Here is a 6265-nt window from a genome sequence, read left to right as displayed (position 1 = left end):
TTTTTTTGAGACGGAGTCTCGCTCTGTAGCCAAGGCTGGAGTGCAGTGGCCAGATCTCAGCTCACTGCAATCTCTGCCTCCCGGTTTCACGCCATTATCCTGCCTCAGCCTCCCGAGCAGCTGGGACTACAGGTGCCCGCCACCTTGCCCAGCTAGTTTTTCGTATTTTTAGTAGAGATGGGGTGTCACCATGTTCACCAGGATGGTCTCGATCTCCTGACCTTGTGATCCACCCGTGTCGGCCTCCCAAAGTGCTGGGATTACAGGCTTGAGCCACCGTGCCCGGCCAACATTTTAAATAATAATCATAATTGGCTTTCTTCCTAAATGAATACCCTTCATTTATTTCTCTTGCCTGATTGCCCTGACCAGAACTTCCAATACTATATTGAATATGAGTGGTGAGAGAGGGCATCCTTGTCTTGTGCCAGTTTCCAAGGGGAAATGCTTCCAGCTTTTGCCCATTAAATATAATATTGACTGTGGGTTTGTCATTTATGGCTCTTATTATTTTGAGGTATGTTCGTTCAATACCTAGTTTATTGAGAGTTTTTAACACGAAGGGATGTTAAATTTTATCATAAGCCTTTTCTGCATCTATCGAGATAATCATGTGGTTTTTGTCTTTAGTTCTGTTTATGTGGTGAATTACATGTATCAATTTATGTATGTTGAACTAACCTTGCATTCCAGGGAAGAAGCCAACTTGTCCGTGGTGAACAAGTTTTTGATATGCTATTTGCAGTATTTGATTTGGTTTGCCAGTACTTTATTGAGGATTTTTGTACGATGTTCATCAGAGATATTGGCCTGAAATTTTCTTTTGTTTTGCTGTATCTCTGTCAGGTACTGGTATCAGGATGAGGCTAGCCTTATGAGTTGAGGAGTTCCTCCTTTTCAGTTTTTTTTTGGGGGGGGAATAGATATGATACCAGCTCTTCTTTATACCTCTGCTAGAATTCAGCTGTAAATCTGTCTGGTCCTGGGCTTTTTTGGTTAATAAGCTATTTATTACTGCCTTAGTTTCATAACTCTTAATTGATCTGTTCAGGAATTCAATTTCTCCCTGGTTTAGTCTTGAAAGAGTGTATGTGTCCAGGAATTTATCCGTTTCGCCTAGATTTTCTAGCTGATGTGCATAGAAGTGTTTATAACATTTTCTAATGGTTCTTTGTAATCCTGTGGGGTCAGTGTGCTATACCCTTATCATTTCTGCTTGTGTCTATTTGATTCTTCTCTGTTTTCTTCTTTATTAGTCTAGATATCAGTCTATTTTCTTAATTTTTTCAAAAAAAAAGAGCTCCTGGATTTGTTTATTATTTATTTTATTTTATTTTATTTTATTTTATTTTATTTGAGACAGAGTCTTATTCTGTCTCCCAGGCTGGAGGGCAGTGGCACAGTCTCGGCTCACTGCAACCTCCACTTCCTGGGTTCAAGTTGTTCTCCTGCTTCAGCCTCTCAAGTAGCGGGGATTACAGGCACATGTCATTACGCCTGGCTAATTTTTGTATTTTTAGTAGAGATGAGGTTTCACCATGTTGGTCAGGCCAGTCTCGAATTCCTGACTTCGTGATCTGCCTACGTCGGCCTCCCAAAGTGTTGGGATTACAGGTGTAAGCCACTACACTGGCAGATTTGTTGATTTTTTAAAGGGATTTTTTTGTGTCTCTATTCCTTCAGTTCTGCTCTGATCTTGGTTATTTCTTGTATTCTGGTAGTTTTTGGGTTTGTTTGCTCTTTGTTCTCTAGTTCTTTTAGTTGTAATGTTAAATTGTTGACTTGAGATCTTTCTAGCTTTCTGATGTGGGCATTTAGTGCTATAAATTTCCCTCTTAACACTGCTTTAGCTGCATTTCAGATATTCTGGTATGTTCTCTTTGCTCTCATTAGTTTCCAATAACTTCTTGATTTCTGTCTTAATTTCATTGTTTGCCCAGGAATTATTCAGGAGCAGGTTGTCCAATTTTCATGTAGTTGTGTGGTTTTGAGTGAGTTTCTTAATCTTGAGTTCTAATTTGATTGTGCTGTGATCTGAGAGACTGTTATGATTTCAGTTCATTTGCATTTGCTGAGGGAGGAGTGTTTTATTTCCAATTATGTGATTAATTTTGTAGTAAGTGCCATGAAGTGATGAGAAGAATGTATATTCTGTTGTTTTGGGGTGGAGAGTTCTGTAGAGTAATTAAAACAGCATGGTATGGGTAAAAAAGCAAACACACCAATAAAACAGAATAAAGGACTCAGAAATAAGAACACACACCTAAAATCATCTGATCTTCGACAAACCTGACAAAATGCAGCAATGGGGAAAGGAATCCCTATTTAATAAATGATGTTGACAGAACTGGCTAGCCATATGCAGAAAATTGAAACTGGACCCCTTCCTTACATTTTATACAAAATTTAACTCAAGATGGATTAAAGACTTAAATGTAAAACTCAAAACTGTAAAAACCCGAGAGAAAATCTAGGCAATACTATTCAGGACATAGGCATGGGTAAAAACTTCATGACAAAACACCAAAAGCAATTGCAACAAAAGCAAAAATTGACATGGGATCAAATTCAACTAAAGAGCTTCCACACAGCAAAGGAAACTATCATCAGACTGAACAGACAATCTGCAGAACGGGAGAAAAATTTTGCAATCTATCCATCTGACAAAGGTCTAATATCCAGCATCTGTAAGGAACATATACAAATTTATAAGAATAAAACAACCTTATTAAAAGGTGGACAAAAGATATGGACAGACACTTCTCAAAAGAAGACATTCATGTGGCCAAGAAACATGAAAAAAAGCTTGACGTCACTGATCACTAGAGAAACACAAATCAAAACTACAATGAGACACCATTTCACACCAATCAGAATGGTGATTATTAAAAAGTCAAGAAACAACAGATGCTGGCAAGGCTGCGGAGAAAAAGAAATGCTTTTACACTCTTGGTGGGAGTGTAAATTACTTCAACCATTGTGGAAGACAGTGTGGCAATTACTGAAAGATCTAGAAGCAGAAATACCATTCTACCCAGCAATCCCATTACTGAGTATATACCCAGTGGAATATGAATCATTCTGTTATGAAGATACATGCACGCATATGTCATTGCAGCACTATTCACAATAGCAAAGACATGGAATCAATCCAAATGCCCATCAATGATAGAGTGGATAAAGAAAATATGTTATATATAGACCATGAAATACTATGCAGCCATAAAAAGGAATGAGATCATGTCCTTTGTAGGGACATGGATTTAGCTGGAAGCCATTATCCTCAGCAAACTAATGCAGGAACAGAAAACCAAACACCTAATGTTCTCACTTATAAGTGGGAGCTCAATGATGAGCACACATGGACACATGGTGGAAACAATACACACTGGGGCATCAGGAAGAATAGCTAATGGATACTGGGCTTAATACCAAGGTGATGGGTTGATTTGTGCAGCAGACCACCATAGCACACTTTTAGCTATGCAATAAAACTGCACATCCTGCACATGTTCCTTGGAACTTAAAGTTGAATAAAACAACAACAAATCATCATCATCATGATCTAAAATATTAAAGAAAAAAGATAATAAAAGAAAGTTTGTTTTACTTATCAAGAGATAGTGATTAGATTTAAACTGTTTTTAAAATAAAGTTTTAACTTTATATTTGCAGAGAAATTGTAAAGATAGTACAGAGTTTCCATATATCCTGCACAGTTTCCTCTATTATTAACATCTTTTGTAAGTTGATCACCTGGCTAACATGGTGTTTGTGTCATGTTTCCCCACTGTAAAGTTTTCTTCTCCTCATTGAACAATATACTCTCTTGAAGGAAGCCACTATGTGCAGCCCACAGTCAAGATGTAGGGCCTTATGCAAGCAGAATATCCATATAATGTACGCAATTTATTATTAAAAATATAGGTTATTGGGAAATCCCAGGATGGAACGTGGAATGTGACAAATCAATCTCACTGTATTACAAATGCTGGGAAGCAACATCACCACAAAGGATGAAGGATAACATGCTGATTTAAGTAGAAATGATTGGAATTTGTAAAGTTATAGGCAAAAACAGTGGATATTAAGTATGGGAATTTAGTGGAAAATGTTGTTTCATACAGAACAATTAGTTTAAAATTATTGTACTGCTATACATGTATACAAGAATTGAACAATTAAGTAAGCAGATAGTGGATAGTGGGAAACAGGTGGGAAGTCAGGATTTACCCATAAGCAAAGGGAGGAGGCTAGAATAATCCATATTTTAACAGATAAGAGTTGTAGACATCAGTGTGAACTCATGTATAACTTTACATACATATGTATGGTTACACAGAAGTATTTATAGATGTATATATACACAGGTTGGTATACATGTGTATGTTTTCTTACTTCATCAACCTAGAAGTAAAAACATCCTAATATGTTAACAAGTATATCTGGAGCTCAGGTCTTGGTTCTGAGTACCGTTCTTAAACAAAAGGAGCCAAGGCTCCTTAAAGAAATCTGATCTAGGCCTGGGGCTTGGAGCATCTTGTATTGGTAATGGCAAGGAAATGATGAGGGAAAAAAAACCCAAAAAACAAAATTCTACTCTGATGGAGTCCTGTCAAAGGATACAGAGACACTCAAAGAACTCCGAATAGCCAAACCTGGAATAATGGCAACTAATAAAATTAAATAATACTAGATTATAAAATAAATATGTATGATCCCACATGGGTATCAATTATTGAACGTGTAAATAAATGAGAAGAAACAAGTATCCCATGCAGAAAAAAAATTAATTAAAATGTGTCATTTTAATATGTGTAATTTTGTAAAAGATAAGACCACTGCTTCTTTTCCAAATATTTTAAAGTTAAGGGAAAATACAGAATAAAAGCATGATTTTCAAATTCCAAACTAGCATTAAAAAAATAGTTAAAAGTAGTAGATCAGGGGCGCAAAAGAAAAGAATGCAAGTTGAGTATCCCTTATTTGAAATGTTTGGGATTAGAAGTGTTTCGGGCTAGGGCTCATGCCCGTAATCCCAGCACTTTGGGAGGCCGAGGCAGGCGGATCACAACATCAGAAGATTGAGGCCATCCTGGCTAACACGGTGAAACCCTGTCTCTACTAAAAATGAAAAAAAAAAAAAAAAAAAAAAAAAAAGCCGGGCATGATGGCGGGTGCCTGTAGTCCCAGCTATTTGGGAGGCTGACGCAGGAGAATGACGTGATGACATGAACCCGGGAGGTGGAGCTTGCAATGAGTGGAGATCGTGCCACTGCACTCCAGACTGGGTGATAATGGGAGACTCCGTCTCAAAAAAAAAAAAAGGTTACAGATTCTGGATTTTTTGGATTTTGGAATATTTGCATGCGTTAGCATCCCAATCCTAAAAATCTAAAATCCAAAATATTCCAATGAGCATTTCCTTTGACTGCCACATTAGCGCTCAAAACTTTTGGATTTTGAGCATTTTGGATTTCATATGTTTGGATTTGAGATGTTCAACCTGCACTCAGAAGAGAAATTAAATAAAAATGGAAGACAAAAGATCAAATGCAACATTTAATTTTCTTTTCATATAAGAAATGCTGGGTGGGGCACGGTGGCTCACGCCTGTAATCCCAACACTTTGGGAGGCCAGGGTGGGTCGATCACAAGGTCAGGAGATCCAGGCCAGCTTGACCAACATGGTGAAACCCCATGTCTACTAAAAATACAAAAATTAGCTGGGTGTGGTGGTGAGCGCTTGTAGTCCCAGCTACTCGGGAGGCTAAGGCAGGAGAATCGCTTGAACGTGGGAGGTGGAGGTTGCCGTGAGCCGAGATTGCCCCCACTGCACTCTAGCCTGGGAGACAGCAAGACTCCATTTCAAAAAAAAAAAAATAGTTAATTCGTTAGTTCTGAGGGGTTATGCTAAGACCAATTCATGTTGAAAAATTTTCCAGGCTATTCCAAATTTTATTGAATTTTGTGAGCTACTGATATTACAGAAAAAATTTTTAAAAAGTATCTGTGTTACATTATGAAACAAAAGGAATGCAACATCAAATGTAGAGAACATGTTTGTAAAGATGACTTAAATTCTTTATACTTTTTAAAATATCAACGAAATGAACAATTTTCCAGAAGGAATTTTTTGTTAAAATTAATGCTTTATGATGAAGCTTAAAATAATTTCATAAATATCAAATAAATAGAAAATAATATCAGGCCGGGCGTGGTGGCTCAAGCCTGTAATCCCAGCACTTTGGGAGGCCGAGACGGG

The sequence above is a fragment of the Rhinopithecus bieti genome, unplaced genomic scaffold (genome assembly GCF_001698545.2).
Source record: "Rhinopithecus bieti isolate Rb0 unplaced genomic scaffold, ASM169854v2 scaffold_1599, whole genome shotgun sequence".
Lineage (NCBI taxonomy): Eukaryota > Metazoa > Chordata > Mammalia > Primates > Cercopithecidae > Rhinopithecus > Rhinopithecus bieti.
This window is presented reverse-complemented; position numbering follows the sequence as displayed.